The sequence below is a fragment of the Mustela lutreola genome, chromosome 2 (assembly GCF_030435805.1).
Source record: "Mustela lutreola isolate mMusLut2 chromosome 2, mMusLut2.pri, whole genome shotgun sequence".
Classification (NCBI taxonomy): Eukaryota; Metazoa; Chordata; class Mammalia; order Carnivora; family Mustelidae; genus Mustela; species Mustela lutreola.
Genome location: NC_081291.1, coordinates 42813633 through 42831266, shown reverse-complemented (window position 1 = coordinate 42831266; position 17634 = coordinate 42813633). Strand labels below are relative to the sequence as shown.

The following is a 17634-nucleotide window of genomic DNA, read 5'->3' as shown; positions in this document are numbered from 1 at the left end:
CTGAAAACAAGGGTGAATATGAGAGTCTTTGAGATTGAAGAAATAGCGAAATCAAAAAAGAATAGCCCTGGGATGCCCGGGTGCCTCAGTCAGTTAAGCGTATGCCTTCAGCTCAGATCATGATTCCAGGGTCCTGCTTCTCCCCCTGTCTGCTGCCCACCCCTGTTTATGTGCTTGCTCACCTTCTCCCTCTCTGACAAATAAATAAACAAAATCTAAAAAATAAAAATAAAAAATAAATAGCCTTCCTCTAAGGTACACCAAAGAAACAGAAATCAAACATAGCATCTTCTAGCTATATTCCATCCTGCCTTGGGCCTGTCACCTTCTCTTTACTTTCATAACCAATTCAAGTCGTTATCTTTTCTATGGAGGCCACTTTTCAAACAGTATCTTTGTTCTTATACTCCATGAGCTTTGCCCAGGTAAATTAAAGCACAGCAAAACCCATTTTGATGCTACTGTTGGGCAGTCAGGTAGACTCACTGCCTATATACCGTTAGCTGAGTATAAGACTGAAATTTGTGCAAATGACAGATGACCTAATCTGCTCTATAAGGAGTTCACAAACAATGGCCCACGGGCCAAATCTGATCTGTTACTTATTTTATAAATAAAGTTTTTTTGGAACAGAGTCATGTACATTCATTTACATGTTTTCTATGCCTGGTTTAATGCTGCAGTGACAGATTTGAGTAGTTTCAACAGAAATTATATGGTACTCAGGGCCTGACATATTTGCTATCTGACTTCATATGGAAAAAAGTTTCTTTACTCCTGCCCTGGAGTTTTGAGTTTGCTAGCAAATATTTATATTGTTAAGAGTAAATCCCCAAGTCCAGATGGCTTTCTGAATTACTCTGACAGAAATGTATCCTATATCAAATTAGCTACTCTTGGGACGCCTGGGTTGCTCAGTTGGTTAAGCGGCTGCCTTCGGCTCAGGTCATGATCCCAGCGTCCTGGGATCGAGTCCCACATCGGGCTCCTTGCTCTGCAGGGAGCCTGCTTCTCCCTCTGCCACTCTGTCTGCCTGTGTGCTCTCTCTCTCTCTCACAAATAAATAAAATCTTTTAAAAAGAAATTAGCTACTCTTTCCTTCTCCCCATTATACATAACTCTGCAAACTAAAAGTTTGGTAGGCCATAAGACAGAGACTACTGGAAGGAAAGAAGAAAACAGTCTTATAAGAAGGAAGGGGCTACAATCTCTGGGTTTACCCTTAGAGAAAAGAAATCCAACCTGGAACATTTATAGTGATTTTATGTAAACAAGGAATAGATTTTTTATTCTGTGAAGCTATTGGGAGAAGAAAGTTTTGTTATATTAGTTAGCATAATTACTCGAATTCTGCCTATAAGATAAGCATTCTTTCCAAAATAAAATGACAGCATTATATTTTTAACCTTTATAATATATCTATAAGATTATAAGAAGATAGTCATTCAATATCTTAACATGTAAAGCATGAGTCATGTTGAGATGCCTCTGCTTACAGTATTTATCTACATCTATCTGAATATACATTCCATCTATTTTCTCTATTTCTGTGAGTGACATTGTATGACTTTGCTAAGGCTGCTGTATCAAAATACTACAGACTGGGTGACTTAAACAACAGAAGTTTGTTGGCTCACTGTACTGGAGGCTGGAAGGCCTACATCAATGTGTTGAGAGCTTGGTTTCTTCTGTGGCCTCTCTTCTTGGCTTGCAGACAGCCGCCTTCCTGCTGGATTCATATATGATCTTTCTTTTGTGTGTGTGCATTCCTGGTATCTCTCTGTGGCCAAATTTCCTTTTCTTTTAGGTACACTAGTCATACTGGATGGGGGCTGACTATAGTGGCCTCATTTTAACCTAATGACCTCTTTTAAGGCCCTACCTCCAGATACAGTCACATTCTGTGGTATTGGGGGTAAAGCTTCAAAATATAAATCTAGCCACAACCGGCACCAGGAACCACCCAGTCTTTAACCTTTGCTACCTTCCTTTGCATTGCCTCCCATATTTGCCAAGTCTGATTATCTTTATTCCAGAATTATCTTCCATTTCTGTCCATCATCCCCACTTCTACCGCCATCTAGTCTGTGACCCGGTTCTTGGAGGGTAGACTTTAGTAAATGTCTTCTAAATTGTCCTCCTATATCTACTTCTCTTCATGTCTAATCCATCCCACCAACGTTTTGAATATCAACAGTCTTTCAACTGTCCTATAAAATAAAGATCATACCTTTATACCTGTCATTCAAAAGCCTAGAAGATTGTGTTTTAAACTCATGTTTCTGGTCTTCTGTCCTAATACTTGCTTTCATTCAAATTTAACCACGTTTAGTCCCCTAAATCACATCTGGTTTCCCTAACACTCACTCAGCATTTGATTTCTCCACTCACTGCTTCTGGAACACCTGTGCTGTCACATTGATTAATCTTCAGTCAGTGTACCTTTTTTTTTTTTTTTTTTTTTTATAAACATATATTTTTTATATACATATATTTTTATCCCCAGGTCTGTGAATCACCAGGTTTACACACTTCACAGCACTCACCAAATCACATACCCTCCCCAATGTCCATAATCCCACCCCCTTCTCCCCAACCCCCTCCCCCCGGCAACCCTCAGTTTGTTTTGTGAGATTAAGAGTCACTTATGGTTTGTCTCCCTCCCAATCCCATCTTGTTTCATTTATTCTTCTACCCACTTAAGCCTCCATGTTGCATCACCACTTCCTCATATCAGGGAGATCATATGATAGTTGTCTTTCTCTGCTTGACTTATTTCGCTAAGCATGATACGCTCTAGTTCCATCCACGTTGTTGCAAATGGCAAGATTTCATTTCTTTTGATGGCTGCATAGTATTGCATTGTGTATATATACCACATCTTCTTGATCCATTCATCTGTTGATGGACATCTAGGTTCTTTCCATAGTTTGGCTATTGTGGACATTGCTGCTATAAACATTCGGGTGCATGTGTCCCTTTGGATCACTACATTTGTATCTTTAGGGTAAATACACAATAGTGCAATTGCTGGGTCATAGGGCAGTTCTATTTTCAACATTTTGAGGAACCTCCATGCTGTTTTCCAGAGTGGCTGCACCAGCTTGCATTCCCACCAACAGTGTAGGAGGGCTCCCCTTTCTCCGCATCCTCGCCAGCATCTGTCATTTCCTGACTTGTTGATTTTAGCCATTCTGACTGGTGTGAGGTGATATCTCATTGTGGTTTTGATTTGTATTTCCCTGATGCCGAGTGATATGGAGCACTTTTTCATGTGTCTGTTGGCCATCTGGATGTCTTCTTCGCAGAAATGTCTGTTCATGTCTTCTGCCCATTTCTTGATTGGATTATTTGTTCTTTGGGTGTTGAGTTTGCTAAGTTCTTTATAGATTCTGGACACTAGTCCTTTATCTGATATGTCGTTTGCAAATATCTTCTCCCATTCTGTCAGTTGTCTTTTGATTTTGTTAACTGTTTCCTTTGCTGTGCAAAAGCTTTTGATCTTGATGAAATCCCAGTAGTTCATTTTTTCCCTTGCTTCCCTTGCCTTTTGCGTTGTTCCTAGGAAGATGTTGCTGCGGCAGAGGTCGAAGAGGTTGCTGCCCGTGTTCTCCTCAAGGATTTTGATGGATTCCTTTCGTACATTGAGGTCCTTCATCCATTTTGAGTCTATTTTTGTGTGTGGTGTAAGGAAATGGTCCAATTTCATTTTTCTGCATGTGGCTGTCCAATTTTCCCAGCACCATTTATTGAAAAGGCTGTCTTTTTTCCATTGGACATTCTACTCTATGGTCAACTAATCTTCGACAAAGCAGTCAGTGTACCTTTTAACTCTCCACTAGAATGCTTTTGATCGCCCAAGGTGTTCCACAGAAACTCCCCTCTGAACTTCCACAGCAATTTGGGTTTCATTTATACTAGTTGTATTCTGTTTTGTATTGTCATGACCATAATAATTATTATGTTAGGTACTGTGCTAAATGCATGACATATGTTACCTCATTTATTCTTCAAATTCATCCTTAATACCTACAAGTACTTACCTCATTTTACAGAAGCAAAACAAAACAAAAGAAAAAGAAAAACACACAGAAACTTAGAGTTGCATATCTTCCTCAAAGTCAACATCTAAAAAGTGGAAAGCACACAGGAATCTGAGTCTGTCTGCTGATTCTAGAGATTTTATACATACAGTACATAACCTCTGCATACTTGCATGGAAATTTGTCTCTCCGTGAACATCTCACTTATAGACTTCATGGTATAGTCAAAGCCATTGCACAGAACAGAAGCACATTAGTTCAGCCGGCTCCCAGCAGATGCATGTGAGGCAGTTTCACCTTCGTCTCTGTGTGTTGCCAGCGTTCCACTCACCTTCAATTGATGACAGAATCATGTGTCAATTCCCTCTGTAACACACATAGTGTCGACTACCTAGTGTGTGGTGCACATGTGCATACTACACAAAATGATGCACAAATCAAATGGAGAAATGGTGATTATTATCAACTTTATCTAAGAAGACTATCATGCTCATATATTTTTAAATTTTTTTTTAGAGATTTTGTTTATTTATTTGAGAGAGAGAGAGATCACCAGTAGGCAGAAGGGGGTGGGGGGAGAAGCAGACTCCCTGCTGAGCAAGAGAGCCCGATGTGGGGTTTGATCCCAGGACCCTGGGACCATGACCCAAGCCGAAGGCAGAGGCTTTAACCACTGAGCCACTCAGGCGCCCCTCATGCTCACATATTAAGATGAATAGTCATTTACTGAGAAAAGAAAGGAAAAATTATCCAAAATTAAAGTTTGTGTTCTATTTTCACTATATATATGTATATATATATACACATATTTCACTCTCAATAATTTTTCTCCTCTTGCATAGGATGTCAGACATATATGACTATCAAAATATGCTTTGCTTCCTTTTTACAGAGTAAACAAATTATATAAAGTATTATAGTCGCCAATTATACAAATTGCCTATTCATGTTTGTTTGACTATGTATGTACATATATATAGTATATACATATATACACATATATATGTACACACATATAACTGCATATATATAACATTAGAAACTATCTATAGACATAAAATTAGGAATTTGAAGTTATCTAAACTAAGTATCTGAAACATTACATTTCTTTACTCATTAAAAAAAAAATCCTGGCCATTCATTTTAATGCCATGATTTAAACTGTATCTATACCAAGTAAATAACAGAGGTAGTCACCTAAGTAATTCATACCAAATTTTAACACACTAAATTCAAACAGTTTTCCTTTCTAAATGATCCTGTTAATTGTACTCTGAACTTCACTTTACTTGTGTAGAAATAGCATTATTTCTAAATCAATATTACTATTAAGTCTGGATCATTAATTAGTAATATATTTTCTGAGTTCAGTAGAAAATTAAACAGTGAGGTGGTGACCACGTGCTTACGGGGTTGGCCCTGTTGAAAGACTAATTTTATGATCAATGCGGTAACAAAAAAAATCCAAATGGTCATCCAAATTGGTTTGTTTAAGTAACAAAATTAGATCTGCATAAATACAGTTGAATCTTACTCTTTCCCATGGAGATCTTAGCAAGTTAACAAGAGCTAAAGACTCCATCCATAAAACTTCTCCTCCTCGGTTGTATTCTGGGCAGTCTATAGAAGGAAAATTAGTCTCTGCGCCCAAAGAGAAAATCCTTCCTTACATTTCCAATGAACTGTTTCAGTTTGACAAAAATTCATGTGGGCAAAGATGTATGATGCTGTTGTGGTAAGTTCTTCAAAATGAAGAAATGCTTACAATGCATTTAGAAAACATGTTGGTGAGAGGCCAATGAGACCTAAATGTAGCTTGAATGGTGGTGAAGTGGATAAAGAGTGATTATGGCTGTTTGTTTTGATGAGGTTAGTAGCCTGGATCATGACCTCTCCAGAAAAATAAGATAGGGTGTTCTAATGGATTTTTCTTAATCTAATGTAGAAATGACATTGAATGATGGTTCTTAATTAGCATCCTCCTCTTCACCTGCATTTGGCATGACACCCCCACATTTGCCTTTATAGTCTGAGTAATGCAAAAGGCAAGCTCCTTTTTGCAAGCTCCTGCACTGAGGACACTAGAATGACAAATTTAAATTGGTTCTGTGCAAATGAAGAAAGAGATGTTGCTTCCAATTTTCCACATGTAACTCAAATTTGTATTAAAAGGTTATAAGAATGCTAGGCAATGGACACAACATAACACATCTAATTCCTTTACAAAATTAAATTATTTACTCTTGAATCTATTACTCATCAGAAATATAACATTAAGAAACACAGAGCAGAAAAATCATGGTGTGGAATGTTGATCATTTTCAAAGGCAGTAACAGGCCCCAAGAGTCTATGCATATTAGCTCATCTTACACTTAATGATGTAAGGAAAGGTGCAGATTTATTTTCTCCTTATTGCTTAAAGAAACAGCCTGTTGTTCAACACTCCCCTTATGAAACAAGAAAAACAATAAAAGATACAAGATAGAAAAAAAAAAATAACACTTTGCAAATCCTTTCTCAATTAACCTAGTATCTCCTTTTTGACCTTTGGTTAACATTGTCTCTTACTCTGAAGGGTTTAAGTTACTTCCAAGATTTTTCTAGGGGAAATCTACTAAAAACCTCAGAAAGATACAGAATGTGTGGTGGTGGTAGTTGAGGTGGTGGTGGGGGGAGGTGAGGTGAGGGGGCTTGCTGCTCTGACCCATGTTTTAAGATAACCTCATATCAGGAATTGAATTCGACATTCAGAATCCATTCCAATTCCTTATCTTTAAAACCACCTAGAGCTGGTAATTCGGAAAAGCTGGATGGATAAATGGAAAACCAGATTCTGATTTCCTCAGGAGAATCAGTTTATAAATCCCTGCTGGATCATGGAAATTAAGCATTTTTCCAAACCAACCTTTTCTTTTGCCCTAGGATAACCTGATCAAATTTCTTGGCTTCATTTTCTCTATTGGGCTCGCAGTAATGTGAAACTGCAGAAGCCTTGTCAGATCTAAAGCCAATTTCAAAGGAAAGCCAATTCCTTGGGGGAAAGGTGGCCACGCAAAGGCAAGATTGTACTAATAGTTAAATCCTGTCTTCAAATGCCACCAACTGTCTTAAGAGAAAATGATATAGTGCGAGAGAAAAAGAAAGAGAACCAACCCAAGGAAATAAGTAGAAATGAGTAAGAACAGCATTAAAAGGACACAGAGGGGAATCCGTGGAAGAAAGCAATGAAAAACAAAAGCTCCTGCATGTTTTGGGAAATATGCTAGCCTGGCATCCACAAGCTAAATGCAGACTAGTTTTTCACAAATAATTGGAAACATCTTTCATGCTGATTTGTGAATATGTGAAAGGACTAATTCAAGGTGATATTTCAAACCACCTCTCAACTGATTCTAGTCACATGCACACACACACACACACACACACACAAACACATATACATGTAAAATAAGACTCACTAGGAAAAAGTAGCTCTTTATTTACCTCTTATGTCAATTTATAATACTAACCTTTTTAAAAAAATTTTATTTATTTATCAGAGAGAGAGAGAGAGAGTAAGTGCACAAGCAGGGAGAGTGGCAGGCAGAGGAAAAGGCAGGCTCCTTGCTTAGCAGGAGCCAGGTGTGGGACTTGATCCCAGGACCCTGGGATCGTGACCTGAGCCAAAGGCAAATGCTTAACTGACTGAGCCACCCAGGCATCCCTATAATACTAATTTTTAAATCGTTTGTAATTTGGGGGAAAAACTAGCTGATATGTTCTGAGAAATATTAGCTTTTTTACAGTATTGGCTATTACAGATTATAATGTAGCAGATTATTATTGTAGCAGATTACAGACAATGTCCAAGTGTTATATAGAGAAATGTCTGGCAAAGAAATTTTTGGCATTACATGAATATGTATGAATAAAATTTTACTGAGAAAAGGTACAGAATAGAAATATTCCTATTTAAAGATCTTTATCTGGTAAAATTAACTTTGAATTAAAGATCTGTAAGGTATATGAACGCTAATCAAAAATGTGGGCATTGTTAACAGTGGAAATTACCTAATGGTAAATAATCTATTTTTACCTTGAGTGGCCATAAATCCAAATAAATGCAAATTAAAATATAGCAGCATTCATGTAGAAGTTATTAAGAAAATTACTGATTTAGGAAACTTCTGAACATAGCTTACCTGAGTTTAATTAATTAAGAGATTTCTAAGTAACCAATGGGAAAATGACGGTTTATTTTTAGTTGTTTAATGACCCAAGTTATGCGATATGCACAAGACACAAATCACCATTTTATGCCCCAGACCACTTACTTCCTCAGGCTTAGACTAGGAGTAGGGATATTAAAACTTGTAATTTTTTTTTTTAAAGTATACTCCATGCCCACTGTGGGTCTTGAACTCACAAGTCCGTGACCCTGAGATCAAGTCATATGCTCTACAGACTGAACCAGTCAGGCACCCCAAGATTTGTAATATTTTATAAGCCCCATATGTTTTGTTTTTTTTAAAGGAGCTTGTTTTCTTTGTTTACACTGAATGAGAACAACCAGAATATCAAGTCACGATGATAGTTAAGTGCAGATCTTCATTGGTCATTCTGGGTCTCCTAATTACATGGAACAATGGTAATGGTCCTAAATTTTCATCTGTTTCAGCATCATTTCCATTCTTAATTCACTATGGCTATGAAGATAGAGTCAAATATTTAACTGAAGAGATTATCTGGATAATGTAGGCAGAAGATATCTTGCATATGTGCTTGTGTGTGTGTGTGTATGTGTGTGTGTGTGTGTGTGTGTGTGAGAGAGAGAGAGAGAGAGAGATCCAGTCTTGAATATCAAGTTTGTCTTTCAAATTAATCAAATTTGCCAGAAAGTTGCTCATTTGATGGCTATGTGGTTTAGTGGAAAGATCATTTATACTCTTTTGGTGACATTGAGAAAACACAAAGCTCACATTATTTTTTTAAGGGAAATGTATTGGCTCATTTATTTCAGAATTCCAATAGAATATCCTGGCATTCAGGCATGGTTGGATCTATGGACTCAGGCAGTAAGCTTTGGCCACTATCTCTTTCTTCATCCATAAGAATTTATTTTCCTTGGCTTTCCTTTTTTGTTCAGACATTCCTCATGTGATGAGCAAGATGGTCTCTGAAGCTACATAGGCATAACCTGCCATCTTTGCAATCCTGGATAAAGGTGATACCAATGGTAGTAACAGTAATAGTAGCTGGTATTCAACTATATTTACTGAAAATTTACTTTATGCCAAGACATTTTTAAGTCATTTAACATCCATTCCTATTCAAAGAATGTTATGAAGAGGTGTATTATTTTTCATATTTTACAGATGAGGGAAGAAAAACTAATTTTTGCTAAGTCTATTAGAAAATTTGGGAAATCTCTATTCGACCTGGATTTCCTAAGTTCCTGACACAAATTTATACCTAAGGCAGATTTCATATAGCAGGTCCAGCCCAGTTTAAATTCTACCCTTGTGACCAGGGAAAATGTGCAATACTCTTGAAAGAGGATAATGTGCTAAAACTACCAATCCTTTACAGGTTAACAACTGAAACGCATCATGATCCACATCCAAATTTCAATGGCTAAACTTGAATTCAACAAATCATTGACTGTCATAACTAAGACATTGCAAGGAAGGCAGAAAAAAATTAGGAATGTAATTTGTATTCTAGATTTAAGAAGTTAAAGAGTAGAAGCAATAAGTAAAAAATGCAGAATTATAAGAAAATGAGTAGAAACAAAGGGCAAATGAAGAGTAACAAGGTTGAGATTGCATGCAATAGAAAAAAAATCGAAATAAAACAATTACAGTAGCCAATTTTATTGAGAACCTATTAAGTGCAGCACACAATTAACCAACCTGGCAGATACTTATATTTCATATACTATCCAGAAGATGTAACTGAGGTTGAGTTAAAATATGTAACTCCCATAAAGTAACATAGCTACAAAATTATTGAGCCTGGTTTCAATCCAGGACATCAGACTCTATGATGTTCTCTCACTGAGGGCTCTAATTCCTGAATAACATAGGACATAGATAGAATTTCCCTAATTTATTTCAGGGAAAATAATACACCTTGAACTACCAAAATGTTTTATATCTTACATATTTAAATAATTCTTTAATATTATCCTGGAAATTTGTAATTTGTGATTCCAATTCAGAAAATGTAGAAACATATTCTACCTTACATCGAAAATAAGCCCAGAAAAGCATTAGTTATAAATAAAATTAATGAACACATAATGAAATCCTGGTCATATTGCTGCAGTCCACTGTGAAATACAATCCCAGAAAGTACCATTATATATCAAAATAAAAATACATTTTGCTAAGTTGGTAGGAATGATACATTTATATCATTTCAAATATTTATATTATTTCAAAGTTTAAGGACCAAAAGGTCTACTTTTACATTGTGGTACACTTCTTCCAGTGTCAGATAAAATGTTAAAAACCATCCTTTGAATTTTCAAAAAAACTATCTTATAGTTTTTCACTGCAGAGTTCATTTGGTATCAGTTAGTCCTTTTTCTTTGTGAGGTTGGAGCTGGGAACAACTCAAGGTCAAGTCACTTGGCAAGTAAGAACTTGGTAACAGAGCACCGCATGCAGTGAACTTCAGTCCAAATTCTAACACTGAATGGTCTGCTATGTTAGCACACTATCCTAGAGTATACTTTATAACACATGAGGATTTTATAAGTTTAACAAATCATACCTTTAAATTTTGTTTTCAGGTGAGGTGAAACTATCTCTGTCTTTACATAGGAAGAAGTCAATAGTAATTATTTTTTTATTATTTATTTTTATTTAAAAAATTTTTTTAAAGTAGGCTTCATGCCCAGTGTGGAACCCAATGTGGAGCTTGAACTCATGACCCTGAGATCGAGACCCGAACGGAGATCAAGAATCAGACGCTAAACCAACTGGGCTATCCAGGCACCCCAATTATGACTTTAATATTAACAATATTTTATTTTATTGTTTTACTTTTTAGATTTAGGCATTTTTTAAAAACCAGGTTTGTTTTTTTCCCCCAAATTCCTGGTTTAATAAGGACTTCTTTATTTTGAAAAAGAAGGGTCCCAAACATCGGGCTGTTCACAAAAAAATCCCACAGTATCAACTTTAGAAAACAAATCTTAAGATTATTACACTAATTATTTTTCTAGAGGACACATTTGACATGCCAACTCTCATTCACAAAAGTACACTGGTACACTTGTGTTCACCAGCCCCACATAGCAGCCTTATGCAGGGTATAACACACATACCTCTAACTTGAAGCTGCTCTCAGGTGCTACTCAACTAATGCAACTGCCTCTGCAGTTAGGGAAGCAACTACTGAGCTCATGTATGAATGGAAAGAACTGTACTCTCTGAATAATGAGAGATTATTTTGGAGACAGCTGATCAAAATCACACATCCTTTTTGCTTGTAAGTCATAAAGAGGTATCAAATAAGACTTAATATAACTACTAGGAGTGTCAAAGGAACCAAAAATGGGACTAGGCCAGGGCAATATGAACTAATGAACATGGGAAGGACAGGATGGGGAAAACAGTGAGCAGAGAGAAGACACTAGGGGAGAGGATCTGGTGAATATTTTGATCTTAGACAAGCACCGAGGTAAAGAAATAATGGGGCACGTAATGGCAACCACTATGTGCTTAGGAGTCATCCTCACCATTGGCACTGTCTCTGTCATCCTCTCCCTCCTCAGCCTCTTTTTCATCGTCCTTGATCAACCCCAGCTGGCCATCCCCCTAATCTTCATTATCATTTTCATTATTATCATGAGTAGGTCCCCCTCCTCAGCAGAGTCAGCTGTACCCGCCCCCACACTCCACCTTCACATCGGTCTCCTCTTTCTTCAGGGAGCTGCTGCTCTGCTCCTCTTCTGACTTACCATTCTTCACCTCTCCTTGTTTGCTCTGTTTTTTCTCCAAATTTTTCCAGGATTTCCAGTAGAGAATCCACTTTTTGTTTTATCTGGGTCAACTCCTTCTTAATGGTCTGAAGGTCACCGTCTTTCAACTTTCCAGACTTAGAAGAAGATCCTCACTGTCCACTCTTAGAATTGAAGCCACTTTTGCCCCTTTGTGAGGTGTTTCCTAATACACGCTGGCATCTTTGAAGGAACTACAGCCCAAGAAGGAGGAGGAGGAGGAGGAGGAGGAATATGTGCTGGGTAACTATTCATCTTGTCATAATAACTTCATTGAAAGTCATCGTCCAAGTCATAAGAGTTGCTGAGTAGAGGGGACGGAGAAGGGTGTTCTGGTACTGACCCGTGCATCTCCGCTGCAGATCATTTCACACCTGCGTTTCCTCAGTTCACCTTTGGCTCTGAAGCCAGATTAATATCTAAAACCTGGCCAGCAATCATTCTGTCATCCTCTCCTGCCACAGCAGCCCAGGCATTTCTCTCATTAACATACTGGACAAAGGCAAGCCCTTATGAACCCACAATTTTGCCATATTTCCAGAAGATGGCCTCCACATCAGATTTCTTAACCACAAGAGCATTGAGATTCCCAACGAATACACGGGAGTTCATGGAGCGAGGATCTGTCTTGTTGGTAACATTGCTGGCCATCTTCTTTGATGTTAAGGTTCCTCACAAAGCCGAACGATGTAGCTGAAGACCAAAAAAAGTCTCACAGGGCAGGGAATGGAGAGGAGATTGGATTCTGAATCTCTTGCTCCCAGGTTCTACGTGGAGAAGTCAACTACTGCTTGAGGTCGACGATGCGGCCACACTGCTCAGTCTTCGTCTCTTCACAAAATGGCCTAGAGTTTGGCATTTTACTTTCTTTTGAATATGTCACATTTCGCAAGCTAGGAAGACAGAATCAAACTAAGGCAGTCTAGTCCTCTAGGGATCCAGGACAACTCTTGCGATCTCTAGCAGAATGGCATCATGATACAAGGTGCTAATGATAGGCTTATAATCTCTAAATAATAACAATTTATCTACATTTTTTCCCCTTAGGAAACATCTGAAAGTCCAGTCCTTAAAGGCATGATACATGAGCATCTCGATCTACAAAGAAAAAAATGACCCAAATCATATGCTGGCCAGTTTATTGGTGGACCAAATCAAAGCTGACCAATGACTAGTGAACAGAGGAAGTGTTTACCTTTTGGAAACTCACTCTGAGATTTTTTAAAAAAGTCCTGGCTGCTGTTAGTAAGAAAGCAAGTAAAAAATGTTACAGATACACGCACACTGGTACTTGATTTTGTCAAGGATTTCCACTAGAATACAAAGCTAGAGATGAGAGTAGGAATAAGATACTTAGATGTTTTCTAAGTATAAATTTCAAATAAATTACCATGTTTCAAAATAAATTACCAGCAATATGAAATTGGCATACTGAATTCTTCCATTTGCCACCAAAACAAACTGACAATGAGGAGTATTTCAAAGAAATGCTCAATTACAGGAAAGGTGGTAGTAATAACACTTTCCACTACAGAATAACCTCTGGCTTTCCCATACCATTAACACTGCTACTCTTGCAAGATACATGTGCATGCAGAAAAACTTGTCAGCTGTTGCCAGGGCCAGGAGATGTAAAAATAGAGCATGTCCTGATTAGTTAATTTGTGACAATAAGCTCAGGTGATAACTTGGGGATGGACCCATAAAATCTGGCCATTCTTTTGTTTAACAACTGAAAACTGCAGAGTTCCTCAGTCCTTTGCCACAGTTTCTGCTCGATATCCTAAAGCTGGCTTCAGTCCCATCTGTGACTCATCTGCTCAGTGTTGGGGGTGGGCACTAGTTGTCAAAATCTGGAAGGTCATCGGTAGGAGTAACCCCAGTAGCCTTTGGATACATAGTAGGAGATGCTCGGGTGGTAAAATTCTGGTAGGAACACCAGGATGCCAATGATCAGGACCGAATGTTCCAGCCTCCAGCCTGCCCTTTGTTGATACAGCCAGCAGGAGGGAGCCTATGATGAAAAAGGCACCCATCAAAACAGCACTGTAGTAAATAGAATGGTTTCGTATGGGATCTTAAGAGTGTTTTTTCTTAAACTCACGGCCAATTTGTAGGCATCATCTGTACTGGAAAGCCCTAAGTATTTCACTTTACTACCGGAGATTCCAGTAACCAGGCTGGTAGGAGACAGCCTCATAACAAGTGGACGCAGCTACAATCAGAGCATCGCACCAGGTCGCCCCCACACCAATGGCTTGTTCACGGGGCAGCAGAGGCGCTGGAGGCTCATGGCATGCCTCACTTAACTGCCATCCCAACCGCCAATATTATCAATATTTTAAAGATCATTTTAAATTTGGTACATGTGTTAGGTACATTGATATCTAAAGCATCCTCCATGAATATATCCAGCACTGTGATATTTTACATAATACCGGAAAACCAGAAACATATTCATAAAGACACTAGGAAGTACTTATATGCCAAAGGTTCCCAGAAGGGGAGATCTCTGGTGATCTGTTGATGGTTCTGGCTCTGTATGGATATGACCACCAATTCAAGAGCTGTATCTTTTACTCCACATCCTGCCGTCCGCAGCATTGTGTAGTACTGTCAACTCCAATTTACAGAAGTGAAAAGGGTAATGTTACCAGAAAGATTCAAAGAGATTTTGCACCAGTTCATTAAAAAATCAATTTGCAAGCACAGAGAGGATATCAGATAGTAACTATTATTTATCAAGCTAAATAAATCCATTTTTTAAAATATCAAAGAATGAATCCTGCAAGTAGGGAAACTTCAGAGATAAGAATTCCTTTGATTTTTGTTTTGTTTTGAACCTACCCTCATATGAATTTTTACTTACAAAATGGTTAAGGATATTACTTTTGGGGGCGCCTGGGTGGCTCAATGAGTTAAGCCTCTGCTTTAAGCTCACATCATGATCTCAGGGTCCTGGGATTGAGCCCCGCATTGGGCTCTCTGCTCAGCAGGGAGCCTGCTTCCCCCCTCTCTCTGACTGCCTCTTTGCCTACTTGTGATCTCTCTCTCTGTCAAATAAGTAAATAATTTTGTTTTTTAAAAAAGGGTATTACTTTTGGCTTAATAATTCAGAGAAAAAAAATGCTAGCATGCTTGTTCATAAGCATATATATGCTTATACAGAGAGACATATAACAACTTCCTGGGATTTTCTGGAACTTTCACTCAGTTTCCCAATTCTATATTACCTTGGATTAAAGATGAATGAACAAGAAAGATAAGAAAGAAATATAATAATAATACATATACATAATGTGGTAAACTATACCAAACCATACTATACTATAATATATATAACATAACCCAGCAGTGGGAACACTTAAGCACATTCACATCAATGGACACAATTGTTGCTTATTATACACTGAGAACAGTGGGCCAGCTGGCACTGAGGAATGTGTTGGAGGAGAGTGTGGTAGGAAGGGAGGCAGCCAGTGATGATGAGTATTCAGAATGAGGCAAAGGAATTTGTGTTTATATGAATGTCAGAGTGGGAACTCATGAAGGATTGGAGTAACAGCAGAGATGGCATGGCTCCAAAAGTGTGACCTTCCATGGTGAGTAAGATTTAAAGAAAGAGAAGGGCCAAGAAATGAGCTAGGAAGATATTGCAATGATCCAAGCATGACATTGCTATGGCGGCAGAATGGGGTTGGAGGGCATGACAGCATGATGGATAGGAAAAACACTTCCAAGACAGAATTCAGAGAACCTGGTGTCTTTATCCCCATATACAAAACCTAAACTAAAGATTCAAGTTGGCATTATAGAAAATGGGAGAGAAGTTCTCATAGAAGCACCAGCTCTGAGATTTGGGGCTCATTATGTTTTCCCTTGAGACTCGGTCTTTGTATCTGTAAATCATATTATCAGCAGAGGCTTTCAGCTCTGAAATTTTGTTTCTGTACTCCAAGACACTGGAAGAATGGCCAGAGTAAAATGGACTGAAAATAGATAAAGAAAAGGTAAGAATTTGTGGTTGTTTGAAGAACAATGCATATAATCGAACATTTAGTATGTACCAGGAATTGTGTTAATGTTTAAAATACTATTATCTTCTTTAGTTCTCATAACAAACAAATAAGAGGCAAATAAAACAAAGAAGAAAGAAAGAAAACCAGAGAGAACTACCTGTCAAGGGAGGCAGCAAATTATCCGCTGGAGAAAGACTGGATAAACTGGAAAGGGTAGAAATCTGAGGGTTTGGGGGAATGGAAGTCTCTGTTGAGTCTAGCTCAAGTGGCTTGGGGTTCAGTTTAATATGAACTCGATGATATCTCTTGTTTATTTAACTCCCAGTGGCCCATCTGCAGAGAAAGGGCAGTGACACCCATCTTAGTTTGCAGTTACCAGCAGGGCTGTGAATCTTCCTCCCCGCCGCCCCCCCCACTGCCCCACTTGCCAACCTCAGACCACTAAATTCAGGTAGCTGCCTTTTTACTACACCGTTTCAACAGCAAATGCATTATTTTGCTCCTCTCTTGACCGGGAGCAAAGTAGAGAACAATTCTTTAGGTGACGTTAGCACTTGAGCTTAGATTAACGATGCAAAATCTGATTTATATTGTTTCTCCCCAGCCATATGATCTAGCATTCTCCCTGCCTTTCAACGCAGCTGTACATTAAGCTGCATGCTTTAGAGGTTTTCTCCAACAACTCCCAGACCACTTTCCTAATCAGTATTCAGCAGTATCTTTCCTTTCAGCAGATGCACATTATTTTCTTCTCCCTTTGTTCTTATATTTATTCTTCTAAGGTTTATCCACATCAACTGCCTTTGCTGTTTGTTAGCCTAATTTTAAAATGACCCCAAGACTTATAAAAATATACACTTAAGGTGCTTGATCGCAAAACACACCAACCTGTTTATAGGAAAATTAAGAGATAAAATTTATGAGGAATGCCTAAAAAAGACATTGTTCTTCAAGCGGGTGATCCAATATTGACAGAATTTATAGTTTCACGACTTATGGTAGAATTTTATTTTAACCTCCGGTTAGAGAACATTGTATTTGAGTGCATATAAAATCATTTGTGTCAAAATAGGGATACTGGCTTCAGTTTATTTTTGGAAGAGAAAGAACTAATATATTCTTGCTTTATGAAGTTAATACAAGACTACTTTTCTAGAAAGGTCTGTATATTGTTTTTTTAAAGGCAACATTGCAAAAATGTCAGTGAGTTATTCTTAGATATATAAAAATCATTTTCAGCTTTCTTGATATGAAAATGTGAAAAGCTTGATGAAAATTGAAGAATATGAGATGTTGGTTAAAGATAATAATCTTTTCATTCTAGGCTCGCAGACTGTGCCAGGGAGAAAACAGGCAAACAAAAGCATTAAGTCCCCAGGCTTCCAAATGAGGAATAGTCATGATTACGAACCATCAGTTCACTCAAGTGGTGTTCGCTGTGACTCACCAGTTGAATTCTGGCGCTAATTGCCATTACTCAAACTATGCCTATTTATCACCAGACAGGACAAAATGGCTGTCTTTGTAGCCCAGCTTTACAGCAGCACATTTGCAACAATCAGCACTTGTGATTGTTCTCTATTC

The 17634-nt window shown here is 38.0% G+C and overlaps 1 pseudogene; it reads right to left on the bottom strand.

Moving 5' to 3' along the window:
* Positions 1–11753: 11753 nt before the first annotated feature.
* LOC131825793 (heterogeneous nuclear ribonucleoprotein C-like) lies at positions 11754–12775 on the bottom strand (annotated as a pseudogene).
* Between the last annotated feature and the right edge of the window lie 4859 nt (positions 12776–17634).